This window comes from Callithrix jacchus, chromosome 12 (assembly GCF_049354715.1).
Source record: "Callithrix jacchus isolate 240 chromosome 12, calJac240_pri, whole genome shotgun sequence".
NCBI classification, from domain to species: Eukaryota; Metazoa; Chordata; class Mammalia; order Primates; family Cebidae; genus Callithrix; species Callithrix jacchus.
The window spans coordinates 103,630,326-103,657,461 of NC_133513.1; the positions used below are offsets into that span (position 1 = coordinate 103,630,326).

At 44.1% G+C, this 27,136-nt stretch overlaps 1 protein-coding gene and 1 pseudogene across 3 annotated transcripts in view; both read left to right on the forward strand.

Moving 5' to 3' along the window:
* RBM20 (RNA binding motif protein 20) overlaps positions 1 to 27,136 on the forward strand; it is a 207,810-nt gene that overhangs the window by 55,569 nt on the left and 125,105 nt on the right. The gene's annotated exons all lie outside the window — the stretch shown is intronic.
* LOC144578750 (small ribosomal subunit protein eS6 pseudogene) lies at positions 16,379 to 17,180 on the forward strand (annotated as a pseudogene).

Consider the following 27,136-nt stretch of genomic DNA (forward strand, 5'->3'; position numbering starts at 1 on the left):
ATCTGCCTGCCTCAGCCACCCAAAGTGTTGAAATTATAGGTGTGAGCCACCGAACATGACCAAAAAAACCCTCATTCTTAAAGGGCACTTGTTTCCTGTCTCTCTCTTTTTTCCCTCCTATAGTGGTCTCCCCTTATCCATGGGGGATGTGTTCCAAGACCCTCAGTGGATACCTGAAACTGCAAATAGTACGGAACCCTATATATAGTGCGTTTTTTTCCTGTGCATAACATGCCTGTGATAAGGTTTGATTTATAAATCAGGCACAGTACTCTTGTGCACTGGGGCCATTATGAAGTGAAATAAGGATGACTTGACCGCAGGCACTGCCGTAACATCACAGTTTATCCGATCGTTGAGATGGCTATTGAGTGACTCTTGGGTGGGAAATATGGATGATGTGTATATGCTGGACAAAAGAGTGATTCCTGTCCCAGGTGGACAGAGTGGGATGGCCCAAGACTTCATCACAGTACTCAGATCAGCGTGCAATTTACAACTTACAAATTATTTATTTCTGGAATTTTCCATTTAATATTTCTGGACCATGTTTGACTGTGGGTAACTGAAAGTTTGTGTTAGAGACAGAATATTTGTTCTTAGATTCCACAAGGAAAAATTAGCTTTTAGACAAAAAGTTTTCTTAGTAAGGTCATTTTACTTTCTGCAGAAAGGACACTACTTGCTAGCAGTCTTGCTATGAGAGTGTAATGAATACAGGAAAGGCAGACATGTTTATTCTTTATGTATTGGGTCTTTAGTGCTGTGACTAATCTTCGTTGGTTGGAGCTAGATTTCACAATTTAACTGAACTTGACTGGCTAATAACTTCAAACTTTTAAAAATAGGTAAAGGCAATGGAGAACAAAGGAAAAGAGGAAGTTGCTTTCAAAAAGACTTAGAAAAGTAGTAACATTCTTAAATAAGGAAGAGGCATCGGCTGTGAGCTGGGACATGCCTGTGAGCACGTCTAGCACAAATATCTTGGTTAAAGTACAAGGACATAGAATGTACTTTTTTTTTTATGTTTGACAGCTACATAGGATAGGGCTTAACAAAGAGTTATTAGCAAAAAGCAAGAAGTTTTCTTTTGTTTTGTTTTGAGACTGAGTTTTGCTCTTGTTACCCAGGCTGGAGTGCAATGGCGCCATCTCGGCTCACCACAACCTCCGCCTTCTGGGTTCAAGCAATTCTCCTGCCTCAGCCTCCCGAGTAGCTGGGACTACAGGTGTGCACCACTATGCCCAGCTAATTTTTGTATTTTTAGTAGAGACGGGGTTTCACCTTGTTGACCAGGATGGTCTTAATCTCTTGACCTCGTGATCCACCCGCCTTGGCCTCCCAAAGTGCTGGGATTACAGGCTTGAGCCACCGCGCCCGGCCCAGCAAGAAGTTTTGAAGAAAGTCTTTAAACTATTATTTTTAACACTATTATTATTATTTAATAATAAGAAGGGAAACTTTGAAGAGGAACTTTTTCTTTCTACACTTTGGAAAGCGAAACTGTGGGTAAGGGGGGGGCTACTGTCCTCACCTCTTCCTGTTTCAACCCCCTCCATGCCTCCCCCAATCCCTGCTGTTTCTGTGTCTTTGTGTTTATCTGTTGTGCCTTTGGCATGAATATCAGACTTCCAGGTGACAAGGTTGGCTGAGTTTATAGGTGCTACATTTTTTCACTTGGGCGCTACAGATTTAGATAATAGGATAAAGAGACCTAGAGTTTTCATCCAAGTTTCAGCCTTGGGCCAATTAGGGAGTGTGGAGTTGGCAACCTTTTATGATTGTTAAGCAAAATCATTGTGGGGGGGCTGTGCCAATTGAGAAATGCTTGGCTGCCAGCAGGAACCCCAACAGTGGCTCAAAGCAGAAGGATATGTCTCATTTCAACGTGATGCCTGGCGGCAAAGGGCCCAGGTTTGGTCTGGTGGCTCAGGAGGCTCTTTAGGGACCCAAGGTCTTTCCATCCCCCACCTTGCCACGTTCCATGATGTTTATGTTCTTATGCCCATGGCCTCCCCTTCCCAGGACAGTGACCAAGGCCCCAGGATTACCTACTTACATGCCAGCAACCAAAGCAGGAAACAGGATGGGCAACAATTAAAAACCCTCTTTGCTTCTGCCTTATCTGGGAGAGGAAATTTTCAGACTCATGGCAAAGGAAATGTCATTTAAATGTGAAAACTGATGCACGGAGCTGAGTCATTTTGGGATACCTGAGTGAACCAGGGATTCCATTTTCCTGTTGACCCTTCTCAACTCATTTCCCAGTGGTTCTTTCTCAAAATTACAGATGGTGAAGAATACTTTTTCCTACTGGTTTCTTCTAGCCTGGAGTTCACAGTGGGGCTTACTTCTCACCTGGTCAGCCAAAGCTTAACTGAAAATCTCCAAGAGTTCCTGTCTTTAGAAACCCATAAAGTCTGGCTCCTACTCCCTGGTACCAATTCCCTTTTCTTCTGAATGGTACTCGTATTAGCCTGGACCGCAGGGGCACATGCTGTTCCCATCATTTCCCCCGTGTGTGAGCGGAGATCTCTATTCGTGTTAAGTTACAGTCCTTGCTGGTTGGGAGCTTGCCTTTTGAAAAGTTCAGGTCTAGCCCTCCTTTGCCTTGTCTTGGGAAATGACTTTCTGCTAAAATAATTTCAGTTTTTGTGGACATGCATGTCCACACACATGCCTCAGTTCCACACCATCCAGTGGGAAAGGGAGACGGGGATTTCATGCTAGCTGTCATTTTGATGAATGTCCCTGTGTCCACCCACAGAGGCCGTGACATTCCTGCCTTTCCCACTTGATAATCTGAAAATCTCCCAAGCCAGATTGCCTTGCTATAGGCCTGCAACCTGGAATGCCGCGTAGGCTCTGAGTTTCAATCCCCAGGGCCCACGCTGGCTAGCATCTGTAAGAGCCTGTGGGCTTGACGCTGATAAGGCCGAGAGCTAATGGGGGATCATCAGAGAGAGAGCACCAGACAAGGTGCATTCCTCTGGGGATAGGGCAGCAGGACTTTGAGAGCTGGGACTAGTGCATAAAGCAGGACGTGATTGGGCGGTCTTGTTTCAGTCAGCCTCAGCTTTCCCCTTTTATCTGCCCCCAGATGCACTGTGCTTTTGAGGCCTCCTCACCTTCCCTCTGAAATATGCTCCAGAGTGTGCCCAACCCTTCTCTCTGTTTTCCAACCTCTGCTGGGCAGAAGTAGGAAGTGACTTTCAAGCGTTAAACGTGTTCACTCCCACCACAGGGACAATTTTACACTAGAATTCAATCATTCTGATTACTTCCTTTAAAGTCGAGAATATATCAGCTGAGTGTGGTGGCTCGCATCTGTAATCCCAACATTTTTCATGGCCTAGGTGGGAGGATCACCTGAGGCTGGGTGTTCAAAAGTGAGATCCCCCATCTCTACCAAAATAATACTGATTTGCTGAGTGAGATGGTGCACACCTAGAGTCCCAACTAGTCCGGAGGCTGAAGCCAGAAAATCGCTCTAGCCCAGGAGTTTGAGGCTGTTATGGGCTACGATGGTCATTCTGCGTGACAGTCTGGGCAACACAGTGAGACCCTGTCTCTAAAAGATACATACACGAAGTTGAAAGCATGTGAGGTCTATGATTGGCTTTATGATTGGAAGGATGTGTCGTGTTTTCCCCTGGGTGTTGGAACCTTCTAAAAGAACTGCCGTCAGGATTCAGGGTCTCTGTGCCTGTCCACCCACTAGCCCTCATGGGCGTAATGCAGAGATATCAGAAGGGAGAGCTCTGGATCCAGATTGCTTGTATTAGAATCAGCTTCTACCACTTACTGACTGTGTGCCATTTGTACAGTTATTTAACCTCTCTGCACCTCAGTTTCTTCATCTGTAAAATGGGAATCATAGTGGTACATACCATATATGGTTGTCAATGAGTGGTATGTACGACCCATTGACTTCCCATTAATGAGTTAACATCCTCATTAAGTCCTTAAAATGGCACCTAGCAATTAGTGAGCACCTTTAAGTCCTTAAAATGGTACCTAGCAATTAGTGAGCACCGTTAAGTACTTAAAATGGTACCTGGCAATTAGTGAGCACCTTTAAGTACTTAAAATGGCACCTGGTAATTAGTGAGCACCTTTCAGTACTTAAAATGGTACCTGGCAATTAGCACCACGTAATTGTTTGCTTAATAAATATTAAAAGTTTGGGGTGGTTTTTTTTTTTTTGGTTAATACCTTTCTAACTGAAATTTTTGTTGAGATAATTATAGATTCAGATGCGGTTGTAAGAAATAATTTAGGCCAGGCACGGTGGCTCACGCCTGCAATGCCAGAACTTTGAGAGGTCGAGGCAGGTGGATCACTTGAGGCCAGGAGTTTGAGACCAGCCTGGCCAATATAGTGAAACCCCTACATCTACTAAAAATTCAAAAAATTTGCCAGGCATAGTGGCAGGTCCTTATAATCCCAGCTACTTAGGAGGCTGAGGCAGGAGAATTGCTTGAACCCAGGAGGTAGAGGTTGCAGTGAGCTGAGATTGCGCTATTGAACTCCAGCCTGGGCACCAACAGCGAATCTCCGTCTCAAAAAAAAAAAAAAAAAAAGAATTTAGAATGTGTCAATTAAAAATAAAGCTTAAGGCAGGGCTCAGTGGCTCATGCCTGTAATCCCAGCACTTTGGGAGGCCGAGGTGGGTGGATCGCAAGGTCAAGAGATCAAGACCATCCTGGCCAACATGGTGAAACCCCATCTCTACTAAAAATACAAAAAATTAGTTGGGTGTGGTGGTGCGCGCCTGTGATCCCAGCCACTCAGGAGGCTGAGGCAGGAGAATTGCTTGAACCCGGGAGGCAGAGGTTGCAGTGAGCCTAGATTGCTCCACTGCGCTCTAGCCTGGCACCTGACGACAGAGCAAGACTCTGTCTCAAAAAAAAAACTTAAGGAAATAATGTTGAGAGTTCCCATGTACCATTTATCTAATTCCCTCAGTGATAACATTTTGCAAAACCATAGAACAGTATCACAGCCAGGATATTAAGACTGCTACAGTCTACTTCTCTTATGCAGATTTCCCGTTTTACTTCTACTCATTTGTATTTGTGTATGTATTTAGCTATACAATTTTATTACACATGTAGGTTTACATTTCCAGTGCTACAGTCAAGATACTAAACAGTTCCATCACAGGGATCTCTCGCTTTGCCTTTTATAACCACATCCACCTCCCCGCTTTTGACGAAACTGCTGGCAAGAACTAATCCATTCTCTATTTCTAAAATTTGTCATTTCAACAATGTTACATAAATGGAATCAGGCCGGGTGTGGTGGCTCACGCCTGTAATCCCAGCACTTTGGGAGGCCAAGGCAGGCAAATCACTTGAGGCCAGGAGTTCAAGACCAGCCTGGCCAATGTGGTGAAACCCTGTCTCTACTAAAAATACAAAAATTAGCTGAGGGTGGTTTTGTGCGCCTGTAGTCCCAGCTTCTCAGGAGGCTGAGGCAGGGGAATCACTTGAACCTGGGAGGTGGAGGTTGCAGTGAGCTGAGATCACACTACTGCACTCCAGGCTGGGCAACAGAGCAAGACTCTGTTTCAAAAAATAAAATAAAATAATCCTACAGTGTGCAACTTTTTGGGATGAGCCTTTTTCACTCAGCATAATTTCCTGGAGATTTAGCCAAGTTGTTGAGTGTATCAATGGTGCATTATTTTTCCTCGCTGAATAGTATTCCATGGCATGTATGTACCACAGTTTGTTTAACCATTTACCTGTTGAAGGCTGTCTGGCATCTTTCCAGTTTCGGTCTGTTACAAAGAAATCTGCTATGAACATTTGTGTACAGGTTTTGCATGGATACGAGTTTTCATTTTTCTAGGAAAAATGCTTCAGAGTGCAATTGCTGGGTTATATGGTAATTACATGTTTATGTTTACTACTTTACTAGTTACAAAGGAACACTTTGTTATTTAAATTTGTACCTCCCAACAGTGAAGGGATGGTCCACTTTTTGACCTGCTTCTTGCATTGTATTAGTAGTTTGATAAATTAAAACATACCCTTGGCTTTTACATACAGTGTATCTGAGACTGTGTAAAGGAAAAGGGAGAGGAGGGGATTCCGATGGTATGGTGACAGTTCCTGTCTTCAAGACATGTCTAATCTTAGCTCTGGGAATGGAGTGGCTGGAAAAAAGAACTATTAGACTGTGTGCTGGAAAATTTTAGAAGGCCTGGAAAAGCCCAGGGCACAGCCACGTGGGAAGTGGGAGATGAGGACAGAGTGCAGGTTTGGGAAAGGCTCACCATTGTTGGTGTCGCCGATACCTGAGATTGGGAATTTGATGGTCTTTTATATTTGACAAAAAATTGGAAATATTTGAATTTGAAGAAAAGCCATGAGTGTGGAATATTAGATACTTTTAGTTAAAGGTAAGCATTATTGCAGTGATTAATCCCTTTGAAAAGGTATATGTAGCTGGGTGCGGTGACTCACACCTGTAATCCCAGCACTTTGGGAGGCTGAGGCGGGCGGATCACGAGTGCAGGAGTTTGAGACCAGCCTGCCCAGTATGGTGAAACCCTGTGTCTACTAAAAATACAAAAATTAGATGGGTATGGGTACGGTGGCATGCACCTGTAGTCCGAGCTACTTGGGAGACTGAGGCAGAAGAATTGCTTGAACCTGAGGAGTGGAGATTGCAGTGAGCTGAGATCCTGCCACTGCACTCCAGCCTGGGTGACAGAGCTAGACTCCATCTCAAAAAAAAAGGGTACATGTTTCTTACAATAAGAGAACAGAAGCATGTCATTGCTGGAAAATGGGCTGGTTTTAGTGACTCACCATTGTGAACAAAAAGTTTAATTGTTGGCCAAGTCACACAGTGGTTTTCCCAGGCTCCAGCAGGACCCTGGTTTTTTCTGTGGATTGGGTGATTTTGACAGAGTGCAGTGAAAGTTCATATAGTGTGTTTGATACCGGGGGCAGATGATTTTTCACATTACTATCCTCTATATGACAATATTATTTTCAATAAAAATCATACAGTCAGCAACAAGTTTCTTTTTTTTTCTAGTTTGTAAACGATGAATGATTGAAGAAGAATGCATGTAAGTTTTAATATTCTATCAGATTCAATAAAATACTTCACACCTGAATTAAAATCTGATTTTTCATTTTTATAATCACTGTGCTCTCACTGTTTATACTAAATCTGTTTAAACCAGAGAATCGGCAATACTGCAGGGATTGGAGAAACAACCTGTGTTGGAAATGGAATTGAAAGCGAATTGATTCTAAACGACTATGAATTTGTTTTCTAAATCTAAGTCTGGATTTCCATGAGCAGCTACAAATCTAGGAGTTCTCCAAATAAATGTTCTGTAAATACCATGCTTAGGAAAGCATAAGTAACACACATATGCCAATTTGAAGCTTACATACACACACACACACACACACACACACACACACACACACACACACACACATATTTTGAGACACAGTCTTGCTCTGTCACCCAGGCTGGAGTGCAGTGGCAGGATCTCAGCTCACTGCAACCTCCACCTCCCAGGTTCAAGCAATTCTCCTGCCTCAGCCTCCCGAGTAGCTGGGACTACAGGTGCATGCTGCTACACCCAGCTCTTTCAGTAGAGATGGGGTTTCACCATGTTGCCCAGGCTGGTCGTGAACTCCTGAGCTCAGGCAATCCACTGAAGCTTACATATATATTAAACTCAACAGTAGTTGCAATAATTGTTTAGAACCTAAACCAATAAAATAATTGCTTTTGTGAAGGGGTAGCTTCTCATTGACATTGTTTAGAACTACTGATATTTGGCCCGGTGTGGTGGCTCATGCTTGTAATCCTAGCACTTTGTGAGGCCGATGTGGGTGGATCACTTGAGGTCAGGAGTTCAAGACCATCCTGGCCAACATGGTGAAACCCCCATCTCTACTAAAAATAAAAAATTAGCTGGGCATGATGGTGGGGGCCTGTAATCCCAGCTACTTGGGAGGCTGCGGCAGGAGAATCACTTGAACTCGGGAGGTGGAGGTTGCAGTGAGCCAAAATCGCACCACTGCACTCCAGCCTGGGTGACAGAGTGAGACTTCATCTCAAAAAAAAAAAAAAACCAAAAGAACTTCTGATGCTTAGTAATCAGAAAAAGCAGATGACTTTTAGTGGTTTTATTCTTGTAAAGATCTCCAGACACAACATCCTACCTTATTGCCTGCACTGGAGTAGCAGTTTGGTTGCCAGTGTGTAGCTGTGTGACTTTGAGCAAGTTGCCTTTATAGCTGCAGTCATCTTCCCTATCTGCAAAATGGGAGAGTTTTGTGGGGGTTAATAATATAATCCACACAGAGTGCCTGGAGTGGCACGGGCATACAGTAGGTTCTTAAGAAATGTGAGTTGTCCTCCCTTCTCCATCTGGAATGGGCAATATCTGTGTGTCTCTGGGACAGCCTGGACCTTGAGGAGGGAGCTCAGGCTGACCTGTCACAAAGCTGCCTCCCTCTTCATTCTCCTTCTGATGTCCACCAGGAAATGCCACAGTTCTGTTTAAGCAGCATTCATTGAGTGACTACACTGAATTCCAAAGGAAGCTTGAATAAACTCTAAAGCTTCTGAGATGTGTCCATGCAGGCTTGGATGGCAGAGCTGTTCTGGTCTCTCTTGGGATGAAAGAGTGGGAAATTTCAGGATGGTGTGTTGAGCTGTCTGTCTGAAGGGTGAACCTCAAAATCAACAGCGATTCTCCTTGTCTTGAGGGTAAAGAGGCTCTGCAGCTGTTTCTCCTAATCAAAGAGGGTTGGTTGTAGTCAGGCCATTTACAAATCACTTTCCTCCTCTTTCTCTGTCTTGGTCTTGCCTCCTCCTCATACTGATAATTGCCAAAGAATGTGGTCCAGGCCTTTTTGTGGCTTTTGTGAGCCTTTTATAGTAAAAGAAGGAATTCTCGGTATTCTTATCATGTATAAAAGATCAAGCTATTCTTATGCATGACATAGCTCATGTTGAACGTGGCAAAATGTTTAAATGACTCAGGGAGGCTCTAGGATGGCTACTTTACATAGCAATTGTGTGTTGTAAAATGAACCTGTTGCATTTTAAAGGGGCTAGAGAGAATTCTTAATTTTATACAGTTTAATCTGCCAAGTGATAAGGCTTTCTTTTCCCTTTTTTTTTGAGGGAAATCTATTTAGTGACGGCTATAGAGAATATTAGGAAGGAAGCTCATGTTTTTAAATTTAAAAATTAAAAGCATATTAGCAAATCTATCCTAGAAAAATATCTCATGTTGTAAATAATCTCAGATGTAGATTGTCGGATATAAAACGGAGCTTAAGATTTTATTTTTGCTAAACTGATATTCCAGAATGTATTGTATTTTTATGATATTAGCTGCATAGCCAATTCATTTCAACTGGAAAATACATCAAAAAACACATAAGTTAATCAAGATCAAGCTAAAATACACTTTAAAAAAATGTTTTTTCTGGTTTTATTGCCATCCTGCTGATTTATTTCTTAGAGAAAGTTAAACATTTTTAAAACACAGCATGAATGGATTTAAAAGGCAAACAGGATAGATCTGAAGCCTTAAAAATATTACTCAGCCATAAAAAGAGTGAAATCCTGCCATTTACAATAACATGGATGATATTGGAAGACATTATTTATGTTAAGTGAAATAAGCCAGGCACAGAAAGACAAATTTTGCATGTTTTCACTCATATGTGGGAGCTAAAAATCAAAATGACTGAACCATGGAGATAGGAGAGTAGAAAGATGATTACCAGAAGCTGGGAAGAGAGGGCGGAAAGTGGGGATGGTTAATGGATACAAAATATAGTAAGATACAGTGAAGAGGATCCAGTATTGGATAGTGCAACGGGATATCTGTAGTCAACAATAACTTACTGTATATTTAAAAATAAAGAGTGGAATTGTAATGTTTCTAACTTACCCTGATATGATTATTATACTTTGTACCCCTGTGTCAAGACACCACATGTACCCCACAAAGAGGTACACCTATTATGTACCTATAATGTGGGAAGTAGAAAAATTCCTTTTTAAAGTTTTTTTTCTGTTAAAAAATAAATCATAAGTGCACTAATAACTCTTTGTTAAGCCCTATCCTATGTAGGTGTTAGACATGCTATGCTTACAGGCACATAGTACATTCTATATCCTTGTACTTTAACCAAGATATCTGTGCTGGACGTGCTCACAGGCATGTCTCAGCTCTCCATTGCTTTTAGCTGTTTAGAAAAGTTTTAAGTTGTTAGCCAATCAGGTTTTAGTTTAGATTGTGGAGTCTGACTCCAGCCAATGGAAATCAGACACAGCAATAAGGATGACCCCTGAATGCATAAGAAATAAATACGTCTGCTTTCTTTTGTTTGTTGTACTCTCCTGGTAAAATGGCTAGTGAAGAGTACCCTTCCTGCAGTCCAGTAAGTAAAAATTGCATTGCTGAAAGATCCTTTGTCTCAGTGCTGATTTTTCTTTGCGGCACCAAGCATCTGTTTCCAACATGTAACACTCAAAAATTAAAGAAAACATACAAAGTAAACACTTGGTTATAAAATGGTTGAATTAATGAGCATTGGCAGGGCCAGCCTCACTGGCAAAAGAGATCTGTGCAGTCACATAGGGCCCCATGCTTAAAAGGCTCTGCGCATGGTGTGATGCTCTGGTAATCACCATTTTGAAATTCTTACTTATTTCTGAACAAGGGCCCCACGTTTTCATTTCGCAGTGTGCCTTGCAAATTATGAAGCTGGTCCTGTGCATTAGCTACCTTGTAATTCAGCTCAAACTAGTTCTGGACTTTTGAATTTTTATCCTAATTTTAACTAACATGTATCAGATTATTTTTTTCTGTATGTAAATTTATGAGGACCTGTCCGATGAACTTCCATGTAGATTTTTTTCCCATTTTCAAAGTTCTAAGTATTAGCTAAGTGGTGTTTTTAAACATTTTAATTTTGTTACATACAATGTAAAATGAAATCCCTTTTATTTACTAGTTTCTAGTAAAATATGTAGGTTCTATGTATTTTTACTAGATAGAAACAGGTAAAATATAACCTTGTTTCTCAAATTATTAATAGTGGCTATTGCTGGAAGCTGGAATTTCAAACAAATTTCACTTTCTAAGTTTTATAGTTCTGAGTTCAAGTTTTTACAACAAGAAGGAATTATTTTTGTATTTTGGGGGGAAAAAAAGAAACAATAAAGATTTTTTTTGAAAGTCTGTTCATTGTTTCCCATTCTGGAAGGCGGTATTGTGGTGTTGAGCATCCTGGGATTCCTATTCCTGAGGGCAACCACAGAAAATTTAGTGAAGGTCAAGAAATGGCTTGGAGTGATGAGAGTGTGGCTAAGGGTGGCGGGACTCTTTGTGGCAGAAACGTCCAGTGGAAGTTTGTAAACTTCAGAATAATCTGTGCCCAGCATCCAATTTCACATGAGGCAGTGATGGAACTGTATTTTATTTTGAGTTCTTCGTTATCAAGTGTTGTGCATCTTTGTTTCTCATTTCTTTTTCTTTTTTAGTGTTCTCCTCACTTCATCCCTCAGTAGCAGGTCAGACGTGTTGCTGCTAGCCAAAGCTGCATCTCGTCTTTGAGCCAGATCAGAGCTGTCCTTCTGATGCGGGGTCAGGTTCAATGTGAGATAAACAGCTTTGGATTCTAAACCCTTGTTGACATCTCATCCCTGCTGTACAATGTGGGATGGCTAATGCCCTCCTGCTGCTTGTGAAATGGCCAGGATTTAAATGCTGGGATCAAGAGTCAAAGAACCAGGGGATGACCCTGGCATTTTCATGCTGGATGCTTGCCTAGGAGAGGGCAACCCCATAGGCGTGCTGGGAGTGCTGGAGCAGACGGCAGGCCTTTCTGGGAGCAGCCCACACTGGCCAGCATTGCCACCCCTTTGCTAGAGGGAGTGTCTATCCTGACCCTGGGAGGAGAGGCCATCCCTTACTTTGCTGTCTTGGGCAGAATTGTTTTCACTAAAGGCCCTGGAACACTTAAACATGATTTTAAAGATCAATTATATATGTATATTTAATTGGGATGGGGTCTTGCTCTGTTGCCTGAGCTGGAATGCAGTGTTGTGATCATAGCTCACTGCAGCCTCAAACTCTTGGGCTCAGGTGATCCTCCCCTCTCAGCCTCCCAAGTAGCTGAGACTATAGGCATGAACCACCATGCCTGGCTATTTTTTTTTTTTTAAGTCTATAGAGACGAGGGTCTCACTTTGTTGCCAGGCTGGTCTCACACTCCTGGACTCGAACAATCCTCCCACCTTGGCCTCCCAAAATTGGGATTACAGGCATGAGCCATGGTGCCTACCCTCAATTATGAGTTCAAAAATCATAAAACTAAAAAAAAAACCCATTAGAGATGAACAGAATGTTTGTTTTTTAAAGCCTTTGTCCCTTTGAGCCCCAGGGACTCCAAGACGTGTACCCTCCTCCACGTCTTCCTGACCAGCTTTGATCACACCAGCCTTCTCTTTTAGGCTTTATTTCATATGAAGAAAGAGTTCATTTCTAAAAAGCAGTAAGTGTGAAAACCACGGAATCCAATCAACTTTATCGTGCTGTTTCACCCTTAGTGTTCAAGGTCCCTTTAGTGCTGATGAGTGAAAACATAGTCCAATAGTTGGACTATGACTATATTGAGCAGTTTCCTTTGTATTTGAGGTGGGTTTTAGCACAACAAGCTGGTGGTCATGCTGAACCAGATATTCCTCAATAATCTGGAAATGTAGCCAAGACTCCAAATTATGGTGACAATAATCAGACACTTCCGTAGGGCACACTGGGTGCTCGCACTTGCCTGAGCCCTTCCCATGTGGTTGCTATTTAATCCTCTCAACAGCCAGGAGGTGGATCCTGCTGCCAGCCCCATCTCATGGTGCCTCTGGTGCTGAGGTTGGAGAGCTGAATATTGGGGCTGCCCCACTGGGTCTCATAAGAGAGCTGCTTTTCCATCTTCAGTTCTCTGCCTCCCAATTAAACTCCCAGCCCCAGTAGGAAGGACTGAGGCGGGAGAGAGAAGCTCACATTTTGGAGAATGCAATTTTCTTGGATAGAAGCTGGTCCTTCCCTCCCTTTTCCCCTTTGGGAGATATATGATGGGGCTTCCTTTTTCCAAAGTTTCTTGTGAAGATGGAGCATCCTGGCATCCAGCTTTCCAGTTGGACACGTGCAGCATCAGGACCTGCTGCCTTCCCTGGGCTCCTGGCACAGGAGAAAGTGAGGTCGGGCAGCCCTAGCCCAAAGACAGGCTCCATGTGAGCCCCAGGCTCTGGACTTGTGGAGCCAGGCAGGCGATGTAAAGGCCACAGTCGGCTGGGACTGCTGTTGCTTGGGGAACCAGAAGGCTCCTACATGTGAAGATTGTCATGAGATGCACCCCTAGAGGGGAATCCAGATTTCTCCAGGGTCATCTAGAAAAGCCATTTGGGAGGAGGCTCTTGCTACTGTCACCCAGCCGAAGACCATGGAGGACTTGTGGGGTACGTGCATGATTAGGGTCCAGCTGGACGATCGTGGCCACCACTATCCAGTGGTGCAGGAAAGAGGCCAGGAGAACCAGCCTAGCCAATGTGGCGAAACCCCGTGTCTACTAAAAATACAAAAATAAGCTGGGTGTGGTCGTGCACACCTGGAATCCCAGCTACTGGGGAGGCTGAGTAGGAGAATCACTTGAACCCAGAAGGTGGAAGCTGCAGTGAGCTGAGATCATGCCACTTCACTCCAGCCTGAGAGACAGAGTGAAACTCCATCTCAAAAAAAAAATGAGGCCAGGAGAAGGAAGCTGTGGACAGGCCACTGCTACTCCTTTACTCCAAGCTACCACCACTGCATAGCTCTTGCCTGGTGTGGAGGAGGGGACGAAAAGAATGTCGAACCAGCTATGAGACTGAAGTTTTGAAATGAACTGAGCTGAATGTTAGAAATCTTAATGAGACTGGATAATTGCAAGTGATGGAAAAATTCGAGGGATGACTTTAAGGTCAAGATGACTTTAAGGAAGTCCCCACTTAGGGGGAAAGACAGGGAAGGGGTTGACATTGCCCAGATGGGGTAGTTATATTAAAAATGAAGGCATTCTATGTTGGCACCCTGTGAACTGAGACTCTTCCTTTCTTTCTTTCTTTTTTTTTTGAGACGGAGCTTCGCTCTTGTTACCCAGGCTGGAGTGCAATGGTGCGATCTCGGCTCACCGCAACCTCCGCCTCCTGGGTTCAGGCAATTCTCCTGCTTCAGCCTCCTGAGTAGCTGGGATTACAGGCACGCACCACCATGCCCAGATAATTTTTTGTATTTTAGTAGAGACGAGGTTTCACCATGTTGACCAGGATGGTCTCGATCTCTTGACCTCGTGATCCACCCGCCTCGGCCTCCCAAAGTGCTGGGATTACAGGCATGAGCCACCGCGCCTGGCCGAGACTCTTTCATAAGCCAGCCTCCTTTATCTATCAGTCTGATCCAGAAGAATTATTGATGTATTCATGCATTTATCCCACAATGCTTAGTGAGTATAACCTGCATACAATGCTAGGTACTAGGAAAACAGGACTTCAGAGTTTTACAGATGTGCTCTCTTCCTACCTACTAGGTTCTGAATTCCTAGACAGGGATTGTATCTTTTGTTTTGCCCTGTCCCTCACCGCTGTTTATTGTTGTTACTCATGTAATATCTATCGTAAGGTAATGTGTTGTTGATCGACAGTGGGAATTAACCCTTCCTCCTCCACAAGAGAGTGCTGGCATTGTTGCAGATTCGGGAAGCTTATTAATATTAGTAATGGTAATCTCTTATTTGTATCGGTAATAGTAAGTATTATTGATATACTTGATAGGACCCACCTATGGAAGTAACATTTTATTTTCTTTTTTCCCCAGTTGAATTATCATATATTTTAATTAAGATCACATTTTTTATTATTCTGTGCCATTCTTCAGTAGGAAATGATGCATCCAACCGAACAAGGTGCTCAGGTAGAATTAGTTCATTGTGAGTTCATTGAGTAGCTTGCAGGCAAGTCGAATGCCGGCTCCGGCCCTCATTTTTGTCATCCCTAAGATATTGTGTATGTTTGTATGTGTGGTTGTGTATTCCAGTAGCAATAATAGTGGTGGTATTAGTAGTAATCACTGTGAACAGAGATGAGTCTTTTAAAATGAAAAGCTACTGCAATTTAGTAGCTACCATCATAGTCTGAGCATGACATGAGGAGACTCGCTAGAATATTTCAGTCTTTATTGATTGAGGCCAATAAAAACTGAGCTAGAGGCCAGGCATGGTGGCTCATGGCTGTAGTCCCAGCATTTTGGGAAGCCAAGGCAGGTGGATCACTTGAGGTCAGAAGTTTGAGACCAGCCTGGCCAAACTGGTGAAACCCTGTCTCTACTAAAAATATAGAAATTATCTGGGCATGGTGGTGGGCACCTGTAATCTCAGCTCCTCAGAAGGCTGAGGCAGGAGAATCACTTGAATCTGGGAAGCAGAGATTGCAGTGAGCTGAGCTCACACCACTGAACTCCAGCCTGGGTGACAGAGCAAGACTCCATGCCCCTGCCCCCCAAAAACTGATTTATAGACCCCAATAATTACCTTTCAGTTATGTCATGAGTGTGTACTTCACCACCTGGATGCCACTGTATAATTCTATTTGTCATAAACTGTTTCTGGTCTTCTCTGTAATTCCCCAGCACATCTATTACACCCTCTGTAGAGTATCCTAAAGTGGTTGCCGTCATCCCGGGTCATCCCTCACTTCGGCTTCCATATTTTTAAGTGTCTTTTCCTTCCTCTTTGAGTGCCTCAGTTTCCCCCAGGATACCTCTTGTGATACTTATTTCATTCTGTCCACTCTCTCAGTGCTTGCTGTATTCTCTCTGCTGTTGAAGGCTTTTGGTGTGAGAATCACAGAAGGGAAGTAGTTGACATACAGGCTCGACTAACAGGGCAGATGCAGAGAAGTGGATTTATAAGGAAAATATGTGGAAGGAGCCCACGCCAAAGAGCCAACACTAGGATTCCAGGCCTGGCTTGGCCACAGATCTGCTGTGTGGTCCTAACAAGTCCCCTGCATGGAGTAACGTGCACTAGGTTTAGCTAGTATTATAACTGTTGCTGGTTATTAGATGATCTTTCTGGGCCTCAGTTTCCTCACTGTTAAGTAAGGAACATGGCTTGGATGATATCCTGAGTCCTCTCCACTCTCATTTTAGGTGTAATAAGACTATAACCCTTACTAAGGTAAATAACTAGGGAGCAAAGATGAGGGCTTAAATCTCTTGCATCCCTTGCAATACTTTGCACACTAAAGAAGCAGAGTAGCCATTTAAGAATTCAGAACTGAAGATGAAGCTGAACATCTCCTTCCCAGCCACTGGCTGCCAGAAACTCATTGAAGTGGATGATGAACGCAAACTTTGTACTTTTTATGAGAAGCGTATGGCAACAGAAGTTGCCGCTGACGCTCTGGGTGAAGAATGGAAGGGTTATATGGTCCAAATCAGTGGTAGGAATGACAAACAAGGTTTCCCCATGAAGCAGGTGTCCTGACCCATGGCCGTGTCCGCCTGCTACTGAGTAAGGGGCATTCCTGTTACCGACCAAGGAGAACTGGAGAAAGAAAGAGAAAATCAGTTCGTGGTTGCATTGTGGATGCTAATCTGAGTGTTCTCAACTTGGTCATTGTAAAAAAAGGAGAGAAGGATATTCCTGGACTAACTGATACCACCGTGCCTCGTCGCCTGGGGCCCAAAAGAGCTAGCAGAATCTGCAAACTTTTCAATCTCTCTAAAGAAGATGACGTCCGCCAGTATGTTGTAAGAAAGCCCTTAAACAAAGAAGGTAAGAAACCTAGGACCAAAGCACCCAAGATTCAGCGTCTTGTTACTCCACGTGTCCTGCAGCACAAACAGCAGCGTATTGCTCTGAAGAAGCAGCGTACTAAGAAAAACAAGGAAGAGGCCGCAGAATATGCTAAACTTTTGGCCAAGAGAATGAAGGAGGCTAAAGAGAAGCGCCAGGAACAAATTGCGAAGAGACGCAGACTTTCGTCTCTGTGAGCTTCTACTTCTAAGTCTGAATCCAGTCAGAAATAAGATTTTTTGAGTAACAAATAAATAAGATCAGACTCAAAAAAAAAAAAAAGAATTCAGGACTGCAACTGGGCGTTTATGGCATTGCTGATGAATTTTTATTATTTAACTATATGCATTACTGGCAAATTAAAGAATAAATGGACAAATTCTACTCAGCATTTGTATAGTGTTTTGAAAGAGACCCACATTCATGAATTTAATGTCCATCTCACCACCATTCCCTAAAGTGGGTGGAGCAGATCTGGCCTCAATTTATGGATCAATAAATGGAAGCTTAGGGAGGTGGTTATTTTTTCAGATTTCACAGCTAGTAAGAGGCAAGTCTAGAACCACAATCCCAGGCTCCTCATTCCTATGCCAGTGCATTCTCCAGCCTCCTAAGGGCTGCCTTTTTAGGGTAGTTGGAACAGTAAGAAATACTTTGTTGTGAAGACTGATGACATTCAGACGTATTAATCCCTAGAAGATACATGCCCCAAAGGATCATCACCCAGGAATGTTACTAAAGTGAAGCTTACCCATCTACTGTGAGGACCTGGCCAAGCAGATCTGTGCCTGGAGTTAGAGTCATGGCAGTGCTCCTAATTCTGAAGATGGGATATGGGAAGAGGACTTTGGGGTGTGCTGAGCTGACTGAGTAGAAACTTGAGCCTTGGCATAAGTTTGGGATTAGGGAATTATGAGAGACCCTCTTAAGAAAGAAGAAAGTGTTCCCAGACTCAAGAGCTCATGAACCTGGGTCTTGCCCATTCTGGGTAGGTAGCAATATAACCGTATCTGCAGTGCTTGGAGGGCAATGAAAAGGTTGTATAAAGGAGTATTCTTTGGCAGATGTCTCTAGTTCCCTTGCTGCAACAAATAAAGCTGGCCTCGCACTGGCCTGTCTGCTGCCGTGCTCTGCAGGGGTTGTAGTCACACTGAGCTGACCGTGTGGCCATCTGGGCTCCTAGGAACTCCTAGAGGGGCCAGACAATGAGGACCCAGGAGCTTCCAACCCAAGGTACTCCTAGAAGATGCCGTTACTTGAAAGCAGCATCTTCTGCCTCCAGGACTTGCTGAGAGACGTGCGATGAGAGCAGCTGCTGTCAGCTGTCGGGAGGAGCTGCTGCCCCAAGAGAGCAGGAACGGCCTCTGGGAGCTGTGGGTGGCTCTTGCCCAATGGGAGTCACCAGCAGGAGCAGCAGATAGAGCGCCAGGTGAGGCAGTCCTTCCCGGTGGTACTTAGCCCCCATAGAATTCTTGAAAAGGGGCAACGTGGTTCATCTTCCAAGAAGAATCCTTCTCTATTAGTTGACCTGGTTGGAGACCCAGCAGCTCAGGGTGGAGGCTTCAGCTGGCTTGAATTGTCACCTGGTCTTCAAGGCACTTGTTGGAGGAGTGGCCCAGGGAAAAAGAACTGCCTTCCTAAATGATGTTGATGGAAATAATATCAGTAACCCAATAGGTTTTCAAAGCATAGTTTGTTGGCTGGGAGTGACGGTTCGAGCCTATAATCCCAGCACTTTGGGCTCAAGAATCGCTTGAGGTCAGGAGTTTGAGACCAGTCTGGCCAGCATGGTGAAACCCCATCTCTACTAAAAATATAAAAATTAGCCAGGAATGGTGGTGGATTCCTGTAATCACAGCTACTTGGGAGGCTGAGGCAGGAGAATCGCTTGAACCAGGGAGGCAGAGGCTATAGTAAGCCAAGATCACACCACTGAACTCCAGCCTGGGCGACACAGTGAGACTCTGTCTAAAAACAACAAGAACAAAAAGCTAAAAAAAAAAAAAAAACCCTTAATTTGTTAATATTTGTATTTCCTCTGCTCCATCACTCTTTACTGATTAACTCCCAAGTGGAAGTGAATGTTTCCATCACCTGTCGTCACACTGTCTGCAGCACTTCTGTGTCAGCCATGCATCCACTCCTTCATCAAACATTGGTAGATGGGTCAGGCCATCAAATGTCAGTTTTCCTTTGCTGCATTGTACTTATTTATGTACATATCTTAGCCCTCCACTGGACTGAAGGCTTTTTTGTTAAGTCATGATAGGTTAGGTTTATGCTGTAGCCACAAAACCCCAGAGGCTTAACATAACAACAATTTTCTTTCTCACTCATTCACAAATCCTACAGGATTTGGTTGGGTGGATATTGAGGGGCTGCTTCATATAATTCCTCAGGGACTCAGGATGGCTGGGGTTCTACTGTCTTATAGCTGAGCTAACTGGAATGTGTGGCTTTGATCACTGAGACAGGGAAGAGAGCACTGAAGGGTCTCACCCCAGCAATTACATTACAATTACAATTATAGTCCTGAAGGGTCTCATGCCAGCCTGGAGATGGCATCACATCTACTCACAGCCCATCAGCCAGAACTAATCACATGGTCCCCACTTAACTCCAAGGGAGGCAGAAAGTGTAATCTTCCTGTGTGCCCAGAAGAAAAGAACGGGATGAGGGTGAGCACTAGAAGTCTCTCCACAAGCTTTTTATCATGTTCTTGATGAAAAGTGAGCTATGTATTCCCAGTTGCTCAGTCTGGAAAAGACTAATAAATAACGTAGGCATCCTCTGTGTGAAGGTCTTGGTCTTTTCCTTTTCCTAGTAACAGGGAGACAGAATGGTAGGTGCATGATTAGGGGCAGAAGCAGTCCCCTAAGGGGGCCCCAGACCCTCCTTCCTGGGCAAGGCTTAGCCTCATGTCCTGCCATGGAACAAGTCTGACAACTGCATACCACCCTCACCCCAGAGCCCCAGCGCACCTGGCTTCTCCTGCTCTGTGGGCCTAGGTGGAGGCCCGTTGACCAGGTCTCAGTTATGTGACATCTGGCATACTTAAAAATGTACTGTCTACCTCCATTCATGCAGTTGCCATCTGGGTGATCTAATATTGCAAGTTATTATGTCCTAACTTGGAGTGAGAGTACAAGAAGTGGTGATCAGAGTTCAGAAGGCAGTGGGTATTTGAGGGTGCACATTCATGGGGAATAAATGACTGGAGTCAGGAGTAAAAGAATTAAAACATGGAAAATTTGAATTTACAACTGCGATGGTTATCCTTCTTGTAACTGTGTTTTTAAATATTGGTTGATTGTTTTTCATCGTTTGGATTTTGCATAAAGAAATGTTTGATGTCACATTTGCCTTGTCTGTGGTTTCTGTGATAGGCCCCTGCACTAGTGTGGCAGTCCTCAACCGCAGGCTTCTGAGGACAGAGCCTGTCCTGCCTCTGTGCTGCCTCCTTCACTCTCTCTAGGCAGCTCCTTCTGCAATGCAAAATAAGGTGTTTAATAAATGATGAGGTTGGTGAATGTGGTCTACAGGGACAGCCTTCATATTTAATTCACTACACCCTCATTCTTATCTATTCTTTTTTTTTTTTTTTTTTTTGAGATGGAGTTTCGCTCTTGTTACCCAGGCTGGAGTGCAATGGCGTGTTCTCAGCTCACCACAACCTCCGCCTCCTGGGTTCAGGCAATTCTCCTGCCTCAGCCTCCCGAGTAGCTGGGATTACAGGCACGCGCCACCATGCCCAGCTAATTTTTTGTATTTTTAGTAGAGATGGTGTTTCACCATGTCGACCAGGATGGTGTCGATCTCTCGTGATCCACCCGCCTCGGCCTCCCAAAGTGCTGGGATTACAGGCGTGAGCCACCACACCCGGCCTTCTTTCCTATTCTTTAGAAGTACTGTTGGGACCTTCCAATCTCATATTCTACTGTCCTCCTTCTCCTCCATTTCTCTCTCTCTCTCTCCCCAGAAAAATTCTATCTGTGAAAATCCCATTTTGTTTGAAGGATGATAATCTGCAGGGAAACTTATGGAATGTGATGGGTTTACTGGAGTTCCGGAGTGACAGACCCCCAAGAACCCCCTTCGCTTATGCAGAGCTTCCTGTAGAGATGGCATCAATGTCCTCAGCGATCTGGAATAAACTGAGTGTGAAGTGGAGAGACTTTGAAGTCTCTCCCGCCTGACTTCAATCCCACCCCTGCTATTGACTGGTTGTGCAAGGTTGGGTCTCACGTTAGATCTTGTTCCCTTCTGATCTATAGTGGATCATGGTGTCTGTTACTCCATCTACCTGCCACACTTTCCCATCTCTCTTCCCGTGGTTTTGATTCCTTGAGGGGACCTCCTCATGCATCCCACGTGGTCATACTGTGGCTGGCAGTCATAGAATTGTGACTGGGTTTTGGGGTGCAGGGGAGGCATAGCTCCCCTGAGAGAATGTCTTTTTGGGTCCTTGGTCTCTCTCTCACCCAAGAATGGGAAAGGGGACCATGCCAGATGCAGTGCACTGGTAAAGTAAATAAAGGACCCAAAATTTTGCAGAAAGTAATTTATTTAGGTAGAGAGAAAGAGAGTAACAGCTGGCTTTCACACTGAGTGAGAAGGAAAAGCCGTTCTCACACTGAGTGAGAAGGATTCCCAGAGGGGGAAAACCAAGGAAGGAAAGCTTGTCTTACATTGAGTGAGAGAATCCAGAAAGATGGAATCCAGGAGAGGAAAGATACCTTCCACACCGGGTAGAAGGGGACCCCAGAGGGGGAAATCCAGGAGAGAGTTCGTGGAAGAGGATTCAAACATGGACTCCGAAGGGGTGTGGAAGAAGGGGACTTTTAACCTGGAAGGAATTCCCACCTTCTCCAAATTCCCTGGCCAATGAAAGGAGTTCCTTTAAACTTCTGCTGGAGTGATTGAGTTTTGTTTCTTTCCCATGTGCACAAAAATTAAAACAAATACCTCTAATCCCCGGATGGATAGGGGAGGGGGTGGGGGGCCGGGGGGGGCAGGTAGGGCATATCGCTGAGAAGTTCTTGCCCTTAAAACTACCCCCACCCTGGGCAGCAAATTACACTGCCATGTGTGTACCTATGCAACAATCTTGCATTTTCCACCCCAAAACCGAAAATGCAATAAAAAAAAAAAACTACCCCCGCCTTGTGGACCCAGGATGAGAACACATTCCCTCAGAATCTGTTCTGATCTATCTTCACACAGGGGTCTTCCTCACTCACTGGAGTCGGCAGGTGGCCCAAAGTGCTCCATTGCACCGGCCCCATTCACTGTACCAGGGAGGAACCTCATTCCCAAGCAACCCAGTTAGCATTTCCCCTGGGACTAGTGCATGGAGAGAAACAGTCCCTTTTGCACAAGGGCTGCTCAGAAAGAATGTGAGTCTGGGACTTCGGGCATCTGTTTTATGTGACATGTGAAATATCCTTTGAAAATGAAGAAAAACAGAAAAGCAGCATGAGAGCTAGGGCAGGGGACAGAGGCTTGGCCACATGGTCTGCCCCTGTATGCAGTGGGCCTGGAGTCAGCATCACCCCTGACTTCCCAAGGACAGGAGCCAGCACGTCCTCTTTTTATTTCAGCAATTTTGGGTTGGATTTCTGTCACATGCACTTAAAAGAGTTTGAATACAAGTACCAATATCATCCTCTAGTTTTTAAAACATATTAAATTTTATAAGTAATATATAAATTCATAATTACAGACATTCAGACACCATAGTGTTTCCTTAAAAGACCGAGTACTCAGCCGGGCACGGTGGCTCAAACCTGTAATCCCAGCACTTTGGGAGGCCGAGGTGGGTAGATCACGAGGTCAAGAGATCTAGACCATCCTGGTCAACATGGTGAAACCCCGTCTCTACTAAAAATACAAAAAATCAGCTGGGCATGGTGGCATGTGCCTATAATCCCAGCTACTTAGGAGGCTGAGGTGGGAGAATTGCCTGAACCCAGGAGGCAGAGGTTGCGGTGAGCCGAGATGGCGCCATTGCACTCCAGCCTGGGTAACAAGAGCGAAACTCCATCTCAAAAAAAATAAGTAAGTAAATAAAAGAAGACCGAGTACTCAGAGGAGGGCCCCATGCTTCCCCGCCTCTGCCCACCTGGACTCTCCTTTGCAAAAAAAAGTGTCACAACTGAGAGCTGTTTGGGGTATATACTTCCAGTTTCTTTTTCTTTTGGCATTTCTATCCATTTGTTTTTATACGTGCATATATAGTTTTATTTTTTAGCATATAGACTAGCTGATTACATGTATTTTTCTATAATATTTTTCAAGTTTTTTGAGATCTTTGATGTTAATACATATGATTCTACTCTATTCTTTTTTCCTTTTCTTTTTTTGAGACAGACTCTCACTCTGTTGCTCAGGCCGGAGTGCAGTGGCATGATCTCTGCTCACTGCAACCTTCACCTCCTGGATTCAAGCTATTCTTCTGCCTCAGTCTCCCAAGTAGCTGGGATTACAGGCACATGCCACCATGCCCAGCTAATTTTTGAATTTTTTTAAGTAGAGACAGGGTTTCATCATGATGGCCAGGTTGGTCTTGAACTCCTGACTTCAAGGGATCCACCCATCTCGGCCTCCCAAAGTGTTTGGATTACAGGCATGAGCCACTGCACCCAGCCTAATTCTACTTCATTCTTATTAAAGACTTCATAGTTGATACCATAGTTAATATGCCTAAATAATACGCTGTTGATGGACATTGAGTTATTATTGCTCTTTTTCTGTAGAGGGAAAGTTAGTGTTTGTTTTCCTGCATACATTTGGAGACATATCTGTAGGTAGAGTCTCCTAATAGAATGGCTGAGTTACACGGCATATACGTGACACATTTTGGTAGATTCTGCCAAAGCGTGTTTTAAAAAGGCTGTTCTGATTCAGACTCCCACCTGCAGAGCAGACTATATGTTTCCCCACATCCTCACCAACACTGAAGGTGACCCTGTTTCAATTTTTCCAGACTTGAACATGAAAACACATGAGATTGCTGTTCCTGTTTATGCCTCTGAACACTGGCCGGGGTGGGAGGGGGAACGTTCCCAGAGGTCTTGTTGTCTTGCATTTCCCCTTCTGTTAATTGATACTCACCAATTTAACTTTTTAAACATGTGGTTGTGTGTCTTCCTTATTGACTTGAGAAATTCCTAATGCATTACAGGTCTCAGTGCCATGCTATTGATGTTGTGAATATTGCTTTTGGTTTTGTTTATAAATGGGTTTTATTTTGTTTTTGTCTCATGGGTTATGTATGTATAGTTTTAGGATTTGTTTTTGTTTTTATGACTTTGAATCTGTTCATCTTTTTCTTGAAGGCTTCTGAGTTTTTTGCCTTTCCTGGGAAGGAAGGCCTTTCCCATCCAGTTAGAGATTTCATCCAGCGTTCTCATCTTTATCTGTTTCTCCATCTGTAAACAAGGATTATAATATGTGCCTCTTAAGTATTCAATGAGATAATGTATGTAAAGGGTTTCTCCTCCCTCCCTCACCTCTATCTTACTCTGTGTGGGCTGTTATATTGGGTGGCTTAAATAAACATTTATTTCTCATGGAGGCTGGGGCATCCAAGATTAAAGCACCCGCAGATTTGATGTCTGGTGAGGGCCAGCTTCCTGGTTCTTGGAGACGCCTTCTTGCTGTACCCTCCTGTGGCAAGAGGGGTGAAGGAGGACGCTGGCAGTGATCTCTTTTATAAGGGCACTAATCCCAGTCATGAGGGCTCTGTCCTTCCGGATTCTACAGGACTGGCTCCCTTATTTCCTGCAGGCATCTGCTCAGTTGCCGCCACCTGGAGAACCCTTCCCTGGCCCTATCTCAAGCATCCAGTCACCCCCCTTCACTCTCTGTCTCCCTTTCCTTCCCCAGTCTTCCCCTTAGCACTAAGCATTGCCTGACACGTTATTCATTGACTTATCCTCTACTGGAATGTAATTTCCATGAGAAGAGAGACTTTGTCTTGTTTCCTGCTGGGTGAATCTCCAGCCCCTAGAGCAACGCCTGCCACATCGCAGTCCCTCACCTGTTCGTTGAATGAATATAGAAATGTTGAACCTGGACTCTTTCTAATGAGGGCCCAGCCTGCTGTTAGAACCCTGGCTACCTTCCCTCTGGTGGGCCTCAGAGTGGGCAGTGTGAACATTTGCGCTCGTGAATGCCGTTTCCCATGGGCCTTGGTAGGTTCTGCCACAGAGGGACAGGACTGGTGAGTGTGTGCGTGCCTGTCCGTGTTTGTGTCTGTCCCAGCAGTAAATCATCGCTGCACCTACCATGCCTTTTCACATGACCAAAGGGCAAGTCAGCACGCTCTTCTGCAGCCTCCCTAATTGGTGTCATCTTCAAAAACAACCTGTGGCTTCCGACTCCGGTTTTGCTTGTGAAAGTGTCTCCCTGTTTCTCATGGAACATCTTAATGTAGCAGAGTACTTGGATCTCTCTGCACCTTCTCATTTCACTAAGCTATAAAATGAAGGCCTAAAAATAGGCGTGATAAGCAGATTAAGGCCATTTATTGCAGAGCCTTCCTCCTCACTTACCTACAGCCCTGAGCATGTGAGAGCAGAGCAGGCACTCTCTGGGGAGGTACAGCCAAGACTTCAGGTGTTAGAACGAGGCATTCTGGGATGTCGGGGTACAGAGATTTATCTCCTCTCCCAGTTGGGGAGGGAAAGCCTCCCTCCTTCGGCACCTGCCCCTATCTCCTTGTCTCTGCCCCCTTCCTTTTCTCTGCCTTTGATTAATTTTTTTTTGGGGGGGATAGTGTAGTTTAGAGCAATTAAGTTAATTGTCTTAGAAATCATTCTTTCTTTTGATGTAGTGTTTCCTCTATGGAAACTTCTTGGCTCTTAGTTGCTGTTAGTGCTTACTTATGATTGTCAGGTAAGATGATTTGAAATGATTAATGGGAAGATGTATTTCAAGAACAACAGCAGGCATTTTAAAATTAATTTTTAAATAGACATTATTTTTTAGAGAAGTTTTAAGTTCACAACAAAATTGAGAGGAAGGTACAGAGATTTCCCATCCACCCCCTCCCTCACATATGCACAGCCTCTCCATTATCAGCATCCCCCAGCAGAGTGGGGCAGTTGTGCCAGCTGATGGACCCGCATTGACACATCGTGATCACTCAGAGTCCGTAGTTTACACTGGGGAGCATCCTTGGTGTTGTGTATTCTATGGGTTTGAACAAACATGTCATGACATGTATCTTCCATTATAATATCCTACAGAGTAGTTTCACAGCCCTAAGAGAAAATTAAAATTTAATTACACAAATAATAGATAAATGCATGCTCCTTTAAAATATTAAAACATTACGCGTAAAGCGAAAGTCTCTTTTTTCCACTGCTCTCAATCTCAGATCTTGCCCCAGAATGAATCACTGTTATCAGTTTATTTGATGCTTCTATTTGTGCTCCAGGTAACTTTGGAGGATAGTGATAATAGTAATTACACCTCTGGTACTATTGACAAACAGAGCTCTAAGGCTGACACATGTACTGGGGACTTCATATAATTCTCCCAGCAGGCCAAGCGTGGTGGCATACACCTGTCATCCCAGCACTTCAGGAGGCAGATGACTTGAGGTCAGGAGTTTGAGATCAGCCTGGCCAACAAGGCAAAAACCCCATTTCTACTAAAAATATAAAAGTTAGCCAGGCATTGTGGCACGCGCCTATAATCCCAGCTACTCGGGAGGCTGAGGCAGGAGAATTACTTGAACCCAGGAGGCAGAGGTTGCAGTGAGCCGAGATCACCCCACTGCACTCCAGCCTGGGTGCCAGAGTGAGACTCCATCTTAAAAAAAACAAAAAAATTCTTCCCCCAACCCTATAAGGTAGGAGGTGGGTACCATTTTGTTAATAAAAGCTTTGTTGAGGTATAAGTTACATATCATAAAATTCACCATTTAAAATATACAAGTAAGTGGTTATATACTCACAGAGCTGTAATTCATCACCACTAATTCCAGAATATTTTTATACCCACAAAAGAAACTGCATGCCCATTAGCGCTTGTTCCCCATCCCTTCCCTTTCCCCTTCCCTCATCCTCTGGCAACCACTAATCAAATTCCTGTCTCTGTGGATTTGCCTGATCTGGGCATTTCATGTAAATAGGATAATGTAAGGGTGGAATTGCTGGGTCAGATGGTAACTTTGGGTGTAAGGTTTTGAGGAGCATCCAAACTGTCTTCCAAAGTGGCTACACCATTTT